Source organism: Lipotes vexillifer, unplaced genomic scaffold (assembly GCF_000442215.2).
Source record: "Lipotes vexillifer unplaced genomic scaffold, Lipotes_vexillifer_v1.1 scaffold311, whole genome shotgun sequence".
NCBI classification, from domain to species: Eukaryota; Metazoa; Chordata; class Mammalia; order Artiodactyla; family Lipotidae; genus Lipotes; species Lipotes vexillifer.
Genome location: NW_006791012.1, coordinates 6,979,244 through 7,001,600, shown reverse-complemented (window position 1 = coordinate 7,001,600; position 22,357 = coordinate 6,979,244). Strand labels below are relative to the sequence as shown.

The 22,357-nt window shown below is 37.1% G+C and overlaps 1 protein-coding gene across 1 annotated transcript in view; it reads right to left on the bottom strand.

The window, feature by feature from the left end:
* The window catches only part of USP34 (ubiquitin specific peptidase 34), a 235,931-nt gene that overhangs the window by 191,385 nt on the left and 22,189 nt on the right, over nt 1–22,357 (bottom strand). The window contains 1 exon segment of the mRNA XM_007464137.1: nt 6,214–6,301. The gene's annotated coding sequence lies outside the window, so the exon portion shown is untranslated.

Here is a 22,357-nt window from a genome sequence, read left to right as displayed (position 1 = left end):
CAATTATACCCCAATAAAGATGTTTTAAAAATAAATAAATAAATAATTTGCTTGGGACTTCCCTGGCAGTCCAGTGGTTAAGACTCCACACTTCCACTGCAGGGGGCACGGGTTCAATCCCTGGTTGGGGAACTAAGATCCCGCATGCCATACCATGCAGTGCTGCTGATAATAATAATAATAATTTGCTTGAAGGCTACTTAGGAGGGACATTCCTATCCTATCTGACAGATCAAAAGTGTTTAAAGAACATACACACAACATACACACACACACACACACACACACACACACTCACTCTCTCTCTCGCACTTCAGCTCCAGTAAAAAAACAAAGAAAAATAATGAGTCAGTAATTATTACATACAAATCTAGTTCTCTTAGACATGTTCAGTTAGCAGCACAATGCCTGGCATATTGTGGATAATCAAAGGGGTCTGGTGAATCAATAAGTAAATAATACACAGTACCAGGTTACAATGTATCCAATAACAGATGACAGTTAAGCAACTATCACTTAAAATTTGCACCTAGTTATATTATCAAAACAAATCAAAACTCTTATTGTACCAAATAGATCACCAACTTCCTGTATGACCATTTAAGAGTAAGTTCATTTCTCCAGGTGTGGCAAATTTGAAGTATGGCCACAAATTCTTCAATACTACTCTTCCCTTTAAAAGGTGAAGCCCAATTTTCCTCCCCTTGAATGTGGACCGGACTTAATGACTGGCTTCCAATGAATGGAATGTGGCAGAAATGACAGTGTATGACATCTGAGACTAGGTTATAAAAGACATTACCACTTCTGCCTTGCTCTCTTTTGGATCACTCACTCTGGGGGAAGCCAGCTATCATGAAAAACACTGAAGGAGGCCATGGTAAGGGCCACATGAGAAAAAACTGAGCCCTCCCACTAACGACCAGCACCAACTTGCCAAACATGGAAGTGAGTCAACTTGGAAATAGATCCTCCAGTCCCACGTAAGGTCATCCAAAGATGACCATAACCTGGCCAAATCTTGACTACAACCTTATAAGAAATCCAAGCCAGAACCAACCAACTAAACCACTCCCAAACTCCTACCCATAAAATAATTGATGATAAATGTTTATAATTGAGATAATAAACATATCTCTGAGGATAACAAATGTTTACTGTTGTTTTAAACACTACTTTTGGAGTACCTTGTTACACAGAAATGCATAAATGATACATCAGGACTATTTTCTCCACGGCAAAATGAAAGGGATTTTATCTCTAAGGCCTCCTCCAGTTTTAAATTCTATAATATCGCAATTTCTACAAGAAGAAAAATAAACACATTACTCAACATTTTTCTGATGAGTAGCTTCTTCCTTTAAGTTTAGGAAAAACCAAGTTCAAAGTGAAGGATCATACATCTGACTATCTTTAGTGAAAATTAAATCTGAGTTTCCCCTCAAAAAACAATCTTGAGGGGCTTCCCTGGTGGAGCAGTGGTTGAGAGTCCGCCTGCTGATGCAGGGGACACGGGTTCGTGCCCGGTCTGGGAAGATCCCACATGCTGCGGAGCAGCATGGCTGCGGCTACGGGCTGGGCCCGTGAGCCGTGGCCATTGAGCCTGCACGTCCAGAGCCTGTGCTCTGCAATGGGAGAGGCCACAACAGTGAGAGGCCCCCGTACCGCAAAAAAAAAAACAACAACCTTGAGGTCAGATTTTGGATTAGGAAAGCCAAAGAGCTAGTCAAATTTACTATAAAAGTTCAGTCAGGTATGGATCTAGAGATTATCATACTAAGTGAAGTAAGCAAGAAAAAGACAAATATCATATGATAATCACATATGTGGAATCTAAAAAAATGATACAAATGAACTTATTTACAAAAGACTCATAATAGACTTCGAAAACAAATTTATGGTTACCAAAGGGGAAAGGTGGGGGGAGGGATAAATTAGGAGTTTGGGATTAACATATATATACAACTATATATAAAATAGATAGGGACTTCCCTAGTGGTCCAGTGGTTAAGAATCCATCTTCCAATGTAGGGGACGTGGGTTTGATCCCTGGTCAGGGAACTGAGATCCCACATGCCTCAGGGCAACTAAGCCCACGCACTGCAGGTACTGAGCCTGTGAGCCACAGCTAGAGAAGCCCATGCACCGCAACAAAAGATCCCGCATGCTGCAACTAAGACCCAACACAGCCAAATAAATAAATAAATAAAATCTTTAAAAAAAAAATCAACAAGGACCTATAGCACAGGGAACTCTACTCAATATTCTGTAACAACCTATATGGGAAAAGAATCTGAAAAAAGAAAGAAACACATACCATCATGAAATTTCTGAAGCCAAGGAGGGATAAAGATCCTAAAAGCTTTCGGGGAGAGTGAAAAGAGTGACAAGAAAAAGCTCAGGAATAAAAACAGCTCATACTTTCTCCTAAGTAATATTGGAAGATAAAATACAATGGAATAACACTTTCAAAATTCTGAGAGAAAATAATTTTCTACCTACAATTCTGTATCCAACAAAAGTTATCAATAAAAGTAAGGGTAGAAGAGACATTCTTTTAGGCTGGAAAGGTCTAAAAACCATTTGTCTCCCATGTACCTTTTCTCAGAAAAGATGTCATCCTAACAAAACACAGAAGTAAACCAATAAAGATGGCATAGAATCCAGTGAACCGGATATCCAATAATAATAGAAAAGCAAAAGAATTTCAAGGACGATCTGAAGAGAATATAGTTGTTTCAGTAACCCTACTGAGAAATCAATACAGATTGGAGTAGGAAGATAAAAGCCAAAGGAGATGGAGGAAAGGTAAGAAAATAACAGATCACCTAATGATGTATAAAAATGTAAAAACTAGTACTAAGAAGGGCTTGGGAAAAATTAGTGATCCACACCTAGAAAATTAATCAAATGAAGAACAAGACACTAAAATCTATGAAACAAAGAATGAAAACAAAAGAAAAACAACAATTTATATCTTGTAAAATATAAAATGAACCACAGAATCTTTTTTGGCTAATAACTGAGCATTATTTTTGTTTTTAGAACTACCTCAAGAACTGATGTAACTATATTGAGAGGACGGGGAAGGGTAAATAGGTGAAATCTTTATATATCAGAAAAGGAAGTTCACAGATTATACCTAAAATTGACAGATAAAGCAACAGCAATATAATATTATTATTTCAGAACATAAAAGTTAGTATCAAAACCAACATCTCAAAAAGCTGAAAACAGAAATGGGGCTGAGGAGATAGGGGACAACTGACTTTTATACTTATAGGCCTTTTCCTACCATTTTATTTTTTAAACTCTGTACATACTGTATTTGTACACCAATATCATACACTACCTTTCACTATCTGAGCTTATCCTATTTTCTTCTCAGTCCTTCCCGTTATTACCCACCTGATAAGACTTTACTACCTAGGTAGAGTTATATGCTGCCTATCTGAGTGGAATACACTTACATTTAAGAACACACAATAAAAATTTCTAAATGACTAACAAAATATGTAGCTTCAATTAATAAAAATACTAACATTCACGAGGAAGCTACATGTCAAAATTAAATTATTTTAACCTGGATTCCATAATTCCATCTAACAAATCTTCCAATGGATCTAACATTTTCCTGGTCTGGTACTGCTGAACACATGAAAGGACTGTTCATCTACAGTATCCAACCTCAGCAAAAGTTTTTTTATTTATGAGCTAATTTCTGAAAAACACTACTTTGAATAGTGGTCAATATCAATATCCCACTGGTCAAATTTCTTAATTCCAAAATATAAAGTAGACCCTTAAAGAGTGGAGAACATACATTAACCTGTTCAAAAGCAATAGTGTCTAAAACTGTTATAAAAAATAAAAGTTTAATAAAACAATAAAAATAAGCAATAGCCTCAAACTTTAAGTACAAATGACAGGTGTGAAAGGTGTAATTTTTAGCCTGAAAATACAAAGATCTGACAGAACCTCCGCCTAGCTAGCACCCAGAATTATTTCAGGGGAGAAATCCTGAAATAAAGGTAAAAAGTAGACAGGTAGAAGACAACGAGGAACCTTGAATGCCTACTGAGGCAGCTGCAAGATATAAAACATAAGCCTGTTTTGTAATAGGCTTTAAACAAGTCAAACAAAAACCAGCAACAATTCCAACAAGAAGAATTTTGCCGTGTGGTATCAATGCCTTCATCATGCACGACATTCCTTTCAGAGCCATGTATGCTCTTTTGAAAATTTATATTCTTTAATTTATTCTCCTAATATTCTCTCCCCATTCTCTGGATTCATTTTCCTCCCATTTCATTCCAATTTTCCATTCCAATATTAATACAATAAAATAATGATAATCTGTTAAAGTAACATACATAACTAACTCCCTGAATCTTACTAACAAAACAAAGAAGTGGCAGCTATATTACTGTGATGCAGCAATTATTAATAAAAATGATGACATAATATTTGATGACACAGAGAGACTGATCATAGGTCACATGAAAAAAAATCAGATTATAAAGCATACAAGTTTTATAATCACATTTTTGTAAAATTTTAAACTGTACTGTTCCCAATCTCATACCAAGGTTATACCAAAAAAAAGTTACCAGTTGTTACTCTGGGTGATGGCATTTTTTTTTTAAACTTTGATTTTCTGTATTTTCTAAAAGACTTTCATTTAAATAGAAGGAAAATTATAAAATATTAAAGCCTTTGAAATTTCTATAAATATTAAATTCTTAACATATTGTTTTTTAAGTGAACATTCTCCTTCAGCTATATTCCGGTCAACCAACATACTAGAAAAAATGATTCTTGATTATTGATAATCTTTTGAAAGTTAACACTTTTCTCCCAGAAAACCTACAGAGAACATTTTGTATGAGATGTCATGGATCCAATCCATTCGTGCACTAAGGTACATTTATGGACCTTCCATGGTCATGGGCCACCAAGTTAAGAATTTCTTTTGTAAATTAACTGTGCTTTATTAGTAGCTTTTTATCCCCTACAAGAACCACAATCTTAATCTGGACAACAGTATTTTTTGATGCCCTAGAGAGAAATAGGATGGGGGGAGGGCAGAGCAGGGAAACAGGCAAAAAATTTTTACCCTAAAGCACTGCGAACCAACTGTATATTGTATTGTCATTTCTCTCTTCTATCAGCATGAACAATTAAGAGTGTAACATTCTACTTTTTGGTACTTTTTACTATCAGCTAAAAACTTAATACTTACTAATGTGAAAAGAATTATAAATATTACACAGTATTTTCCAATTTGACTTTTCATGCCTTAGCTTATGTACCCTTCAATATATATTTCATTTTCTAAAATAAGTTTCAACAATTTTAATTAAAATAGGTATTTATTAAGTTCTTTGGTCAGACACCATGTTAAGTATTTTGTTTCTTCACAACCTCATGAAGATAGTAGTAGCTTTATTATTACTCATTTCACAAATGAGGAGGTAAGAGTTTACAGAAGTTAACTAATTTGTCATAATCACCTAGTACACAAGTGATGAAGCAGGACTGGAAGCCACATCTATCTGGCTCCAAGGCCATACTACTCTTTAATCACTATATTCTGGAACAGCATGATATAAAGGCAGAGTCTCTACATCCTTTGATATTCTAATGAAACCTACAAATTACTACCTAAAACTGTACATATCAAAATTTCATTTATGGGCTTCTCTGGTGGCTCAGTGGTTAAGAATCTGCCTGCCAATGCAGGGGACATGGGTTCAAGCCCTGGTCTGGGAAGATCCTACATGCCGCCAAGCAACTAAGCCCGTGCACCACAACTACTGAGCCTGTGCTCTAGAACCCACGAGCCACAACTACTGAGCCCGCATGCCTAGAGCCCATGCTCTGCAACAAGAGAAGCCACCGCGATGAGAAGCCCGTGCACAGCAACGAAAAGTAGCCCCCACTTGCCACAAGTAGAGAAAACCCACGTGCAGCAACGAAGACCAAACGCAGCCAAAAATAAATAAATAAAAAATAAAATAAAATACAACTGGGAATTCCCCAGTGGTCCAGTGGTTAGGACTCCATGCTTTCACTGCAGGGGGCACGGGTTCCTACCCTGGTCAAGGAACTAAGATCCCACAAGCCATGTGGCATGGCCAAAAACAAAAAATGAAAATGTAAAACAAAACACAACTGACAAAGTTACTCTTCAAAATACATAAAGATGCATACCTCTGTGTCCAGGAATTGATATAAGCAAATATTTTGAGAGTATGTTCCTTTCTGAGCTGCAGTCCATCACCACCTTCTATATCGGATACTGAAAGAAAATAGAAAAAGTAACTTTTAAATTATGAATAAATAATGCCAAACCAATATTAAAGCCAACAAGGACTTCCCTGGTGGTCCAATGGTTAAGACTCCACGCTTCCACTGCAGGAGGCACGGGTTCAATCCCCAGCCAGGGAACTAAGATCCCCACATGCCACACGGCATGGCCAAAAAAAAAAGTCAACACTTAAAAAAAAAAGCTATAATTTTTTTTTTTCACTAAAGAAAATAAATCTTAGTTAATTATTGACCAATTCGATGCTAACTTTGTCTTAGAGAGGCTCAGGAATTAGAAACACTGAGTACTTCTAAAAGAAGGAATACAAGTGGGGCTAAAAAATATTGAAGTCTTATTAAGAAGCAGTTAGACAAACCCTCATCCCCATTCCCCCCCCTCATCACCCCCCCCACAACACACACACACACACACACACACACACACACACACACACACACACACACACACACACACACACACACGATCTCTAAAAGACTATGTTTCCTCTCTGGAGATGTTGAACCAGAGAGAGCTGGGTTTTGCACAATCAGGTAGCTGAAAGCCAGGAGGTATCATACTGAAAACATTTAATCTCTCTGTACAGGCATTTCCTACTGTGTCATGTAAGCACTGCTAAGAAGCCTCATGTGATATAAAACCTTACAATAAAGAAAATGAGACTAACAATAAAACATTAGAAGCAGACTACTCAAAACCTATGAAACTTTATAACCAGAACACTGACAAAACCAATAACTAATCTGATTTAAAATTTAAAAAAATACTAGTACAGTTAAATCTCTACTGGTATCTGCACTAACCAGTGTCAATCCTCTGCAACTTTTAACCCATGAGGTTCATGCTTCATCTTTTGATATGAAGGTGCCTGAGGGCATTCAATTCTAATAAAGGTCATTTCCAAAAAAAAATTAAACATCAAATATAACCATTCTCATAGCTCCATCATTTTAATGACTTGGCACCTACTTCCTTCTCCACACAGCTCTACAAAGTAGAAAACACAGGGGTCCCTGAAGGCAATAAACCAAATCACTGTATGCACAAGAAGGCATTTTTGAGGAATGTCAGCTTTGTTACTGTTTTCTCATGTACCAGGTAGGGTCCTCTCTTTAATCACAAGAAAGCTTGCATGAATCACTATAAAACATTAATGTGATGGGGGAAATCCCATATGAACCTTTAAGATGTTCCATTATATTAATATCATCCCTCTATTTACCAACTGTGTATGGCTTAATTTTCGTTTTAAAAAAAACCTCACCTTGTTCTAGATCAGACTATATACTCCATGTTGAGACAGCACTCTTCCCCTACTCAGCTCCAGAAATGCTTGAAGTCCAAGTAGGAGGTTGGAAGATTTCTCTCTGATAATACTGACTAGACCAAGGCGGGTAAAAAAATTCTCTTGGGCAGAGAGAGAAGGAAAAATCACAGGGCAAGAGTATATGCCAAACAAACAGGTAACAAGGTAAACAGCACCTGAGGCGGCCCTGGAAGCCAAAGACACTAATGCCCATCAGGGAGAAGATCCCAACAACAAAACCTAGCAACCATGACGAAGTAAGATGTAGTGGGGGATAAGATAAGGTAACTACTAAAAGCAAGCTCTTGGCTTGTGTGATTTCATCAAGAAGAAGAGACCACAGTACACAGTAACAGTTTTCCTTCCCCGGCCTGAAAACACAGGGAACAGAGTGGTTGCAAAGATCACATCCTTCTCTAACACAAAACGCAAATGGCACACATTCTGGGAAATGCATATGTGTGGTAAGAAACATGTACCCCACCTGAGGCCCAACTGGCAACCTAACTGCTCACCAACATAAGCTTACTATTTCATTATATCTACCCCAAAACCAGAAAGGGAAGGGAAGTACATCTTAACAGAGTCAGACAAAATAGACCTCTCCACACAGCAAACATCATACTCAATAGTGAAAGACTGAAAGCTTCTACTCTATGATCAGGATCAAGACAAAGTAGCTGCTTTCACAACTTCTATTCAACACAGTACTGGAAGTTCTAGTCAGAGCAATTAGGCAAGAAGAAATCTGAAAGGAAGTACTAAAATTACCTCTGTTCATGGGTGGCATGATTTTATATGTAGGAACTGCTATAGTCCACACAAACACTCAACTGTTAGAATAAATTATTTCAGTAAAGTGACAGGACACAAAGTCAACATACAAATATCCACTGTATTTCTATATACTAATAATGAACAATCTGAAAAGGAAATTAAGAACACAGGCATCAAAAAGAATAAAAAACTTAGGAATAAACTAAACCAGGGAGGCAAAAGACTTGAAAACTGACAACTACAAAAAGTTGCTGAAAGATATCAGGTACAATAGGAACAAATCTCATATTCATGGAACATTTAACATCGTTAAATGTCAAAAATGTCCGAAGTGATCTATAGAGTCAATACCTACCAAAATCCCAACGTTCTTGCAGAAATGGAAAATTCTACCCTTAAACTTGTATGAATTTCAAGGGACCCCAAATAACCAAAACAATCTTAACCAAACAAGAACAAAGTCGCAAGACTCAAATTTCATGATTTCAAAACTAAGTACATGAATAAAAACCACAATGAGATATCACTTCACACGCCTTAGGATGGCTACTGTTAAAAAAAAAATCATGAAATAACAAGTATAGACGAGGATATGTAGAAACTGAAACCCTTGAGCACTGTTGGTGGGAATAATAATTGGTGCAATTACTATTGAAAAGAATACAGCAGTTCCTCAAAACAGTTTAAAAGGAATTACCATATGGTTCAGCAATCCCACTTTTGGGTATATATATGAAAAAAGAATTGAAAGCAGAACCTCAAAGAGATATCTGTACACCTATGTTCACAGCAGCATTATTCACAATCGGCAAGAGACATAAATAACCCAAATGCACACAGAGAGATGAATAAACAAAAAGTGGTGTATACATACAGAGGAATGTTATTCAGCCTTAAAAAGGAAGGAAACCCCATCACACGCTACAAAATGAATGAACCTTGAGAACATCACATTAAGTAAATAAGCCACAAAAAGTAAGTCACAAAAAGACAAAATACTGTATGATTCTACTTAAATGAGATATCTTGAGTAATCAAATCCATAGAAACAAAGTAGAACGGTGGTTGTCAGGGGGAGAGAGAAATGAGGAGTTGTTTAATGGGTACAGAGTTTTAGTTTTCAAGATGAAAAAGTTCTGAAGATCTGTTGCATAACAATGTGAATATCCTTTTTTTAAAATATTTATTTATTTTGGCTGTGCTGGGTCTTAGTTGCAGCACGCGGGATCTTCATTGTGGCATGCATGTGGGATCTAGTTGCCCGACCAGGCAACTAGATCAACTAGTTGCCCGACCAGGCAACGCGCGCCCCTGCATTGGGAGCACAGAGTTCTACCTACTGCACCACCAGGGAAGTCCCAACAATGTGAATATTCTTAACATTACTGAATTGTACACTTAAAAATGGTTAAGATGAGATAAACGAGGTCCTACTGTACAGTAGAGGGAACTGTATTCAGTATCTTGTAATAACCTATACTGAAAAAGAATATGAAAAAGAATACATATGTATAACTGAATCACTCTGTGTACACCAGGAACTAACACAACACTGTAAATGAACTATACTTCAGTAATTTTAAAAGATGGTGAAGATGAGAAAATTTGTTGTTTTTTACAATTTTAAGAATGTTTAATTAATTTTAAAAAAGGGAGAAGTACCCCACACTGCAGTTTAAAAGAAGCCACTGATCTTTACAAATCAAAGATCCATTAAAGTCCACAGTATAATATTTATAAACAAATAAAGGAAGTAGGGAGGAAGGTAAGTTCAAGAAATCTTTCCACCTATTTCCTATAGAAGAAGAACTGTAATTCCAACTCTAAAGGGCCAACCACCTGGACTGGGAAAAGAGCAAGATGGAGGAATTGTCACATAGATCGAAAGAATACCAAATACAGCCCAAGAGAAGATTTCAAAGTGGAATTGGAAACATTAAGGCTGGGTAATATCTGGGTGCCAGAAATGCCATCCCCCAAAAGCAAGAAAAGGAAATTCAGTAACGGAAAGAAATGTACCTAACTGACACAATGCGTGAGGTAGAAGGGTGGAAATAGGGTGAAAAGTAAATGGTTCTTGTCACTTAAATTTAAAAAGAAAATGCTCATAAAAACTTCAAGATCAGAAATGAACAGTATGATAGTATGATGGCAAGCATCACCCCAAAAGGAAACATGAGAGGACAGGAGGCATAACCTAGGAGTCTACTGAGAAACCATTAGTAGTCATGACCCGGATCTTACCCCAAGTAAAGGGTAAGTATTCTCATATACAATCTCACAACTCATCAGATGAAAAAATTCATGACCGCTCACCAAGCCAAAGGTGCTGAACGCAACCTCACATAACTTCTTATCAGCAAAGTCCCAAAAGAAGAGGAATTACAAGAACCTGGGCCCTATCCAGAACCCTGGCCAGCACCAAGGTTAGCCACTGAGACCCACCTAGGTGGGTAAAATGGCTAACGTAAGTACAAACAGCTCCAGGGGACCAGTACTAGCCAGCACTCCTAGCCTGAGTTGTTCCTTGGGTATATAGAAATTACGAGACTAATGCTTGATTTTAAAACTTATTAATACACATTCACCAATCTTCTGACATAGGGCCTTTTCTTAGGGTTTCAGTCCACTGACTAGAGTTCTGCATCGTATATTTCAAAAGAAACAAAAGCAGTGCCTTGGCTATCATTTCCATTCCAGCATTCTATTACAGTAATTTAAACACTTACTCAAGTTGCAGAGCAATCTAAATACAGAACACTTTCTAGACTTTTTAAAAACTTCCCAATCTGTTTGAACAATACCTAGTTCAAGAGGACTTTTTTTAAACAACTCAGCATCAATTCTTTGCAACTTTTTTTTTTTAACCTAATAAGCAGGACATGGAAACACAATCTTGGACAGGACTAAGGAAAGTTCCCTAAAAGAAATAACAACTAACTGAAAGACAGAAGTTAGTAAAAAGGGAAGCAAGAAGGACAGCAGGAAAGGAATAGGAAGGAGGGAGTGATGACAAAGAAGCCCACAGGGGATGGAATCCTAGTCAGAAGGATCATCATGTGCAAAAGAAGAATTAAGGGAGAGAAACATAGTGTTCTAGATAACTGCTAAATAAGAGAATGGGAAAACAAAATAAAGCTGTTGAAGCAGCTAATATATCTAAGGCCTGATTCACTAAATTATGTAACAAGATGCTGTCAGAAAATTCTATCAACATTGATAAATCATGAATACTTTAAGACCTGTTGTCTTGAAAGTAAAATGTTAAATGATCTACTACTTGACCTAGAGTTACAAACACATTTAAAAGACTATTCAAAGGGCCAATTAAGTGAATATAAGCCAATTAAAGAAAGGTACTACATGGTTACGAACCTGGATGAACTACTGCCAGACAAATTTCACCTTTTAATACCGTAAGTATATTATTCTTTTGCATATATTAGAAATTTGTCATAGAAAGTTTTAGTAAAAGCTTCAAAGAAAAAAAAGACTACATAGAGTAACAATAATACAGATTCTGAGAGGCAGACTTCTGACTGAAAGAATAGAATAAAATCTTCAAAACATTAAAATGGCCAATCTAGAATTTTACACCCAAGTAAACCTCAACCTAGAATTTGATACCCAGGGTAGACCTCAAGAGGAAGGGTGAAATAAAACTTTGGATAAATGGATATGCTTATCAATGATAAGCCATGAGTAGAAAATCAAATTTTAAAAAGATTACGAGGTTCCTCAAAAGAAAAAAAAGAAAAAGGCAAAGAATCTAAGAGCAAGAAGAAAGAAAAATATGGTAAAGAAGGAAATAAATACACGGGTAAACCTAAATAAGCAAACTGACAAAATATTAACAAAATAAAATACTTACTACAGCTATTTCTCAACTTATAATGGAATTACATCCCGATAAACTCATTTTAAGTTGAAAATACCATAAACTGTGAAAATGCATTTATTACACCTACCAAACATCACAGCTTAGCCTAGCCTACCTTAAATACATTCAGAACACTTCCATCAGCCTACAGCTGGATAAAATCATCTAACACGAAGGCTATTTTATGAAGTGTTGAATATTTCATGCAATTTATTAAATACTGTACTTAAAGGGAAAAACAGAATGGACCTATGGGTACAGAATAGCTAAGTGTATCAGCTGTTTACCCTCATGACTGCAAAGTTGACTGAGAGCAAGGCTGACTGAGAGGTACAGCTTACTGCTGCTGTCCATCCTTAAGCCAAGAGTATCATATACCCATATCGCTAGCCCAGGAAAAGACCAAAATTCAAAGAACAATTTCCAGTGCATGTATATCACTTTCTTACTATCAGAAAGTTGAAAAGTTGTAAGCCAAACCGTCATAAGTCAGGTGCTGTCTGTAGTCTGGGAGTCTTTAAAGCCAACTGAAACACTAGATAACAGCATAGAAGATGGCAGAAACAAAGACTGGCATTCTTAAAGTGTTCTAAATTGATATGTCTGAGCATATAAAAAGTTCAATTACAGATAAAAACAACGAAAAAGCAAACTTCAAAGGAACTACAAGCCAGGAAAAGTCTTTACGAAAGAGTAATCTCTGAGTTCAAAAAACAGATTGGAAAAGAAAAACTGAAGAAAAAAGGGATTAAGAAAAGAAAAAATGATACACATGGGGTTCAAATATACCACTGAAACACTATTATTTTTCTTACCAGGTTTGCAAAAAGTTTAAATAATACCTAGTCTTGATAAACTCAAGAGAAAACAAGTGCTTTCATACATCAGTAAAAACAATTTGACAATATTTATCAAAATCAAAAATGCACTGGGCTTCCCTGGTGGCACAGTGGTTAAGAATCCGCCGCCAATGCAGGGGACATGGGTTTGAGCCCTGGTCCAGGAAGATCCAACATGCCGTGTAGCAACTAAGCCTGTGCGCCACAACTACTGAGCCTGCACTCTAGAGCCCAGGAGCCACAATTACTGAGCCTGTGTGCCACAACCACTGAAGCCCATGCACCTAGAGCCCGTGCCCCACAACAAGAAAAGCCACTGCAATGAGAAGCCCACGCAAAGCAATGAAGAGTAGCCCACGCAAAGCAATGAAGAGTAGCCCCCGCTCGCCGCAACTAGAGAAAGCCTGGCTGCAGCAACGAAGACCCAACATAGCCAAAAACAAATAAATAAATAAAAGAATGCACTGATAACTCTGATATTATTTTAAGCATCATTTTCTACACATTTTTTTCTCATCCAAAATAACACTCATTGATATTCAACTTAGCATTGTTCTTAATACCAGAAGACTGGAAATAACCTAAATGCCTATCAATAGAAAACAAGTTAAATTCATCCTGACAATGGAAAACTATGCATCAGAAAAAAAAAAGTGGAGGGAAATGCTCTTTATAAACTGATATGAAATAACCCCGCAAAAGTTAGGTGAATGAAGGCAAAAACATTATTTTTAATTACATAATTTTATAATGATCCTCAAAAAAAGGACCAATTACCAATCAAATGTTAAAATTTTAAAGAACTCACTGTTTGAAAACTGGTAAATAAAAGGGGAAAATGAGACATTTATCCTGCCTTCCTGTACTAATGGTAATTCAAAGTAACTAAATGGGTAATAAAAGGAAGTTTCCCCTTATAGCAACAGACCAGCTGATGAAGAAAAATGATAGGATTAGAATATCACCATTTTGCAACTACAAATGAAGTAAAAGATCTAGGCAATGGTTGCTGGCATTACAAAAAAAAGCAACAACATGACATTTTTTGCCCTCCGATGGAAGAATACAACACATTCTATAAAAGTCTTGCCAAGAAATCTAATCGAAATCTGATCAAGCCTCTAAATCTAATAATCAAATTACAGAAATAGAGGAGACAGAAAGACATGTTCAATAATCCCACAAGGATACAATAAGCAACATCCAAAACAAAAAACCCTTATGGGCTAAATGACCCATGGAATCAGCAGTTTCTTCAACAGATAAATAGCAAGAACAAAAAAGGATAAGAATTATGTATTTAAAATTTAAAAAAAACACATGTCAGTGACTATAAACAGCAGGGCAGCCAGAATCTATAAAATTAGTCCAGGCAGATAACCAACCAAGCAAAACAAAACGAACAAAAACAAAAAGTAAAATACACAAATTATTCAAGCAGCCTCAAACTAGAAACAAATCACCTGTCCAAAGAGTGGACTGATTAAAAAAAAATTATAGTTTTCTATTCAACTATAAAAAGCAACAGACTTCTAATACACTAATAAGCAACACAGATAACTTATAGTGATATACTAAATGAAAAATATGTCAGACACACATAGCACATAAAGTTTATTTCCATTTTAATAAAGTTATACAAAAAAAAATCTAAGCTTTGGTCATATAAAGTATATCAGCAGAGAGTGATGTCATCAAAATAGCAAAATGTAAGTTTTCTACCATCTTCCTCCCAAAGAACACTGATGCTGACAATCACCATGGACAACAGTGCCTTTGTGGAAGTCTGGGAGTATGGCAGAGAATTTCCGAAGCAAAAAATAAAATAAAATAAAATAAAATCCAAGACTGGACACACTGAAGAGAGTAAGAGGAACAGTTTCACTTTACCTGTGACACCCTTCTCCCAAGGCAGCACAGCACAGTGCCAAGAAAGATCTTGTCCAAGGATGCCCCCAACCCCACATAAGAACCCCCAACTCTCCATGTACCTCACTCACACACACTCCCACCCTGTGGCTGGCTCCTTATCTGCACCCCTAAGGGCAGCAAAAGCAAACCTTCACAGACAATTAACAGCATGTGCAAAAAGCTGTCCAGACCCTGCAGAAGTGGGAGAAAGTACACAAACTTGAGAATTCAGCACTGCTGTAGGAAAAGCACATGAGAGACTGTCAGCACTCAATCTGGCTTTGTATGATCAGGAGACAGCAACAATCTTAGAATTACCTTCCAAAACAGAACAAGAAATGAGGAGCAGACATTTCCGTTAAAAAAGGTCTGAGATGGGGCTTCCCTGGTGGCGCAGTGGTTGAGAGTCCGCCTGCCGATGCAGAGGACACGGGTTCGTGCCCTGGTCCGGGAAGATCCCACATGCCGCGGAGCGGCTGGGACAGTGAGCCATGACCACTGAGCCTGTGTGTCCGGAGCCTGTGCTCCACAACGGGAGAGGCCACAGCAGTGAGAGGCCCACGTACCGCAAATTAAAAAAAAAAAGGTCTGAGATGGACTTCCCTGGTGGCGCAGAGGTTAAGAATCCACCTGTCAATACAGGGGACATGGGTTCAGGCCCTGGTCTGGGAAGATCCCACATGCTGCGGAGCAACTAAGCCTGTGCGCCACAACTACTGAGCCTGCACTCTAGAGCCCATGAGCCACAACAAATGAGCCCGCGTGCCATAACTACTGAAGCCTGCGCGCCTAGAGCCCGTGCTCCGAAACGAGAAGCCACTACAATGAGAAGCCCACACACTGCAATGAAGAGTAGTCCCTGCTCGCTGTAATTAGAGAAAGCCCAAGCACAGCAACAAAGACTCAACGCAATCAATCAATCAATAAAGGTCTGAGAATCCATTCATTCGTTCATTTATTTATTTATGGCTGCATTGGGTCTTGGTTGTTGCGCGCGGGCTTTCTTTAGTTGCGTCGAGTGGGGGCTACTCTTTGTTGTAGTGCGCGGGCTTCTCATTGCGGCAACTTCTCTTGTTGTGGGACACGGGCTCTAGGCATGCGGGCTTCAGTAGTTGCGGCACGTGGGCTCTAGTGCACAGGCTCAGTAGTTGTGGCGCACAGGCTTAGTTACTCCACGGCATGTGGGATCTTCCCGGACCAGGGCTCGAACCTGTGTGTCCCCTGCAATGGCAGGTGGATTCTTAACCACCGCGCCACCAGGGAAGCCCTAGGGTCAGAATTCTTAACAGGGCCTATCAGAAGATATGTCTCTCCCAAAGCCAGTCAGTAAAAGCTGGAGGAGATGACTGCTTCTCCACATGCAAAACCAGCAATTCAAGACATCATGGAACATGAAAAATCAAGGTGACATTAAACCACTAAGGGAACACAATAATTTTCAAGTAACCAATTCCAAGAAAATGGAGATCTGCAATTTGTCCAATAAATAATTCAAAGAAGTTGTTTTAAGGAAGACCAGTGAGCTACAAGAAAATACAAAAAAACAATTCAATGAAATCAGAAAAATACATAAAATGAGAAGCCAAAAATAAAATAAATTAAATAAATTTAAAAAAAATACAGGATCCAACTAGATGTGGCATGAAAGAGACTCACTACAACTTTAAGGACACACACAGATTCAAAGTGAAGGGATGGAAAAATATATTCCATGCAAGTGGAAACAAAAAGAAAGAAGGAATAGCTGTATTTATACGACAAAAAATACACTTTAAGCCTAAGTCTGTAACAGAAGAAAAGAAGGTCATTTTATGATGATGAAGAGGTGAATTTATCAAGAGAATACAAAAACAGCAAATATATATGCACCCATCAGAGTATCTAAATATATTAAGCACATACTAACAGATCCGAAGAGAGAAATAATACAAAAATAGTAAGAAACTTCAATATCTCACTTTCAACAATGGATAGATCAGACAGAAGATCAACAAGGAAACAATGAACTTGAACTATACTTTACAACAAATGAGCCTAGCAGACATACATAGAACATTCCATCCAACAGCAGAACACACATTCTCCTCAAGCACATATGGAACATTCTCCAGGTCATATGTTAGGTCAAAAAAGAAGTCCTAGCAAATTTAAGAAGACAGAAATCATACCAATTATCTTTTCAAACCACAGTGGTATAAAATAGAGATGAGAAACAGGAGGAAAGCTGGAAAATTCACAAATACGTGGATATTAAACAACATACGGGGACTTCCCTGGTGGTCCAGTGGCTAATACTCCGCGCTTCCAATGCAGGGGGCCCAGGTTTGATCCTTGGTCAGGGAACTAGATCCCACATGCCACAACTAAGAGTTTGCATGCCGCAACTAAAGATCCTGCATGCCACAACTAAAAAGATCCCACATGCCACAACTTAAAAAAAAAAAAATGGAGCCCACACGCCACAACTAAAGATCCTGCGTGCTGTGACCAAGATTTGGCACAGCCAAATAAATATTTAAAAAAAATAAAATATACAACATATGTATGAACAACCAATGAGTCAAAGTAGTCAAAAGGGAAATCAAAAAATATCTTGAGACAAAAGTGGAAATGCAACATACCAAAACTTAGGGAATGCAGCAAACGTAGTTCTAAGAGGGAAACTTACAGAGATAAATGTTATGTTAAGGGGTGTACCTAACTTTACACCTCAAGAAACTAGAAAAAGAACAAACTAAGCCCAGAAAAAGAACAAACTAAGCCCAAAGTTAGCTGAAGGAAGAAAATGACAAACATCAGAACAGAAATAAAGGAAATAGAAACTTAAAAAACAGGAAGAAAATCCATGAAACTAAAAGCTGGTTCTTTGAGAAGATTAAAAAAAAAAAAAAGGACAAATCCTTAGCTAGACTAAGAAGAGAAAGCACTCAAAATCAGAAATGAAAGAGGAGACAACTGAGGTATTACAACTGATGGATCTTGAGAGACTACTATAAACAATTATAAGCCAACAAATTAGACAACCTAGAAAAATGGATAAATATCTAGAAACATACAACCTATAAAGACTGAATCATGAAGAAATAGAAAATGTGAACAGACCAATAATGAGTAAGGGAATTGAATTAGTAATCAAAAGCTCCCAACAAAGAAAAGCCAAGGACCAGATGGTTTCACAGGTGAATTCTACCAAACATTTAAAGAATAATTAACACCAATCCTTTTCAAATCCTTAAAAAAAAACTGAAGAGGAAGGAACACTCCCAAACTCATTCTACAGTGAAAGCCAGCATTACCCTGATGCCAAAGCCCAATGAGGATACAAGAAAAGAAAATTATGGGTCAATATTCCTGATGAACATACATGTAAAATTCTTCAACAAAATACTATCAAACCAAATTCAACAACACATTAAAAGCATTATACACCATCATCAAGTGGGATTCATACCTGAGATGAGTATCATGTTTGTAGATGACATGATCTCACATATAAAAATATCCTAAAGACTCCACCAAAAACAAACAAAAAGCTAAATAAACAAATCCAGTAAAGTTGCAGAATACAATATCAACATAATCAGTTACATTTCAATACACTAACAATGAACTACCTGAAAAAGAAAGAAAACAATCCCATTTACAATAGCATCAAAAATAATAAATACTTAGAAGTAAACTTAAGCAAGAAGGTGAAAACTACAAGAAAATGATGAAGGAAATGAAAGAAGACACAAATAAATGGAAAGATATCCTATGTTCACAAAGAAGAATTAATATTGTTAAAATGTCCATACTACCCAAAACCATTTAAAAGTTCAATGACATCCCTCAAACTTTCAGTGGCATTTTTCAAGGAGAAAGAAAAAAAAAAATCCTAAAATTCACATGAAACAAAAGACTCCGAATAGTCAGAGCAATCCTAAGAAAGAACAAAACTAGAGGCATCACACTTCCTGATTTCCAATTATATTACAAAATTATGATAATTTTTAAAAAATTATGATAAAACGGTACTGGAATAAAAAGAGACACACAGACCAATGGAACAGAATGAAAAGGTCAGAAATAAACCCATGTGTAAATGGTTGACTAATATTTGGCAAGTGAGCCAAGAATATTCAACGGGGAAAGAACAGTCTTCAATACATGGTGTTGGGAAAACTGAATAGCTGCACACAACAGAGTGAAACCGGATCCTTATCTTACACCATACACAAAAATTAACTTAAAATGGATTAAAGACTCAAATATAAGACCTAAAACGAAAAACAGAGAGGAAAAGTTACTTCACAGTGGTCTTGGTAACAAATTTTTGGCTATCACAACCAAAAGCACAAGCAACAACAAAATAAACAAGTAGGACTACATCAAACTAAGAAGTTTCTGCACAGCAAAAGAAACAACCTACAGAATGGGAGAAAATACTTGCAAACCATTTATCTTATAAACAGTTAATACCTAGAATATATAAAGGAGACTTCCCTGGCAGTCCAGGGGTTAAGGCCTTCCAATGCAGGGGGTGCAGGTTCGATTCCTGGTCGGGGAGCTAAGATCCCATATGCCCCGCAGCCAAAAAACCAAACATAAAAAACAGAAGCAATATGTAATAAAATCAATGAAGACTTTAAAAATGGTCCACATCAAAAAAATCTTTAAAAATAATAAAAAATTAAAAATATATATATAAGAAACTCATACACCTCAATAGCAAAAAAAATCAAATAACCAATTAAAAAACAGCAAATGACCCAAATAGACAGTCTTCCAAAGACAACATACAAATAGCCAACAGGTACATAAAAGATGTTCAACATCACAAATCATCAGGGAAATGCAAATCAACTACAATGAGCTATCACCTCACATCTGATAGAATGGCCATCATCAAAAAGACAAATGATGGGCTTCCCTGGTGGCGCAGTAGTTGGGAGTCCGCCTGCCGATGCAGGGGACACGGGTTCGTGCCCCGGTCTGGGAAGATCCCACATGCCGCGGAGCGGCTAGGCCCATGAGCCATAGCCGCTGAGCCTGCGCGTCCGGAGCCTGCGCTCCACAATGGGAGAGGCCACAACAGTGAGAGGCCCGCATACCGTTAAAAAAAAAAAAAAAAGACAAATGATAACAAGTGTTTTTGATGATTTGGAGAAAAGGGAACCCTGGTGGACTGTAAGTGGGAATGTAAACTGGTACAGCCACAGTGTAAAACAGTATGGAGGTTCCTCAAAAAATGCAAAAATAGAAAATGATCTAGCAATCCCACTTACAGGTACATATCCAAAGGAAATGGATTACTATCTCAAAGAGATAGTAATTCCTCCATGTTCAATGCAGCATTATTCACAACAAAAAGCCAAGAAATGGAAGCAACCTACGTGTCCACTGATGGATGAATGGATAAGGAAGCTGTGGTACATATATATAACGAAATAAATTCAGCCATCTGTGACAACATGGATGGACCTTGAAAGCATTATGCTGAGTGAAGTAAGTCGGAGAAAGACAAACATTATATAGTCTCACTTATTCATGAACTCTTAAAAAACTGAACTCACTGAAAAAGAGAGTAGAATGGCGGTTGCCAGGAGAGTGGGGGGTGGAAGAAATGGGACGATGTTGGTCAAAGGGTACAAACTTCTAGTTACAAGATGAATAAGTTTGGGAATTCCCTGGCAGTCCAGTGGTTAGGACTCCATGCTTTCACCGCCGAGGGTGCAGGTTCAATCCCTGGTCGGGGAGCTAAGATCCCGCAAGCTGTGCAGCGGGGAAGGAAAAAAAAAAAAAGAATCAGCAACTACAGCAGACTTTATCTGAACCTTGATTCAAATTTTAAAGGAAAAATTAAATAAAACTTTAAAAAATTCAGACTATGAGGGAAATTTGACCACTAGATGTTTTGTATTACATTACTCTTAATTTTTTAGTTGTAATGATGATATTGTGGTTATGTATTTTTAAAGTATTTGCCTTTTAGAGAACTATACTGAAATGTATACAGGGAACATATAATACTTGGATTTGCTTGAAAATCATACAGTGGGTGGGGGAAAGGGAATGAGTAGGATACAAATGAAACAAAATTGTCTATGAGCTAGTAATTATTGATTGAATGACAGATTCATAAATATCATTGCTATGAACCTTCCTACTTCTACACATGACTAAGTTTTTCTATAACAAAGTTAAAAAAAATTTATCAAGCATACCAATAAACAAGACCATAAACCACATAATCAAAACAGAGGAGGGGAAAAGAAAGTAAGAAAAAAATGAGATTAATCAGTTATCAGACCTGAACTTTATAATAGTAATATGTTCAAGATAGTAGATGTTAAGATAAAGAATTTCAGCGAAGTTCTGAAAACTATTAAAAGAGAATCAAAAGCTTTAGAATGAAAAGATACAATAACTGGAATTAAGATCTCAATACATGGCTTTAATACTAATTACATATAATTTAAGGAAGGTAGGTCAAAAATAAATATCTAGACTGAAGTACAGACACACAAAAGACAAAAGGATGGAAAATACAGAAGAGCAAAAGAGAGAAGGAAGATGATGAAAAACATATAGCATTTATGTAACTGGAATTCCAAAAAGGGATGAAATCATGAAGCAGGACATATACTTGAAGAAATAATGGCTACAAAACTAACTTTTTAAAGCTCAAACCAGATTCAAGAATGAATCGTTTGCAAATAGATACAAAAAGAGATGTAGACACATCACAGTAAAACTGCTGAAGACCTAAGACAATAAGAAAATCTTAAAATCAGACAGATGAAGAAAAAGCTTACCTTTAAAGAAGCAATAGTAAAACTGATGGCTGAATTCTCAGTATAAACAATTTAAGCCAAAAATTTTTTTAAATGGAATGACTTACTGAAAGAAGCAACAGCACCCACAAATCTGTAATTCAATACCCTATTTAAGTGTTTGTTGTCTGAAAATATATTTTATCTTCATTTTAAAAGATAAGCAGATATGGGAAAGATCATCCACAGGAGAACCACACTAAAGGAAATTCTAAAAGAAAAATGATCCCAGATGAAAGCCCAGAGATGCAAGAGAAAATGAACAGCAACAGAAAGGATAAAAGTGGGTAAATCTAAATGAATACTGACTTGACAATAACGTCTTACTGAACTTTAAAAATATAAGTAATTGGGCTTCCCTGGTGGCGCAGTGGTTGAGAGTCCACCTGCCGATGCACGGGACACGGGTTCGTGCCCCAGTACGGGAAGATCCCACATGCCGCGGAGCAGCTGGGCCCGTGAGCCATGGCCGCTGAGCCTGCGTGTCCGGAGCCTGTGCTC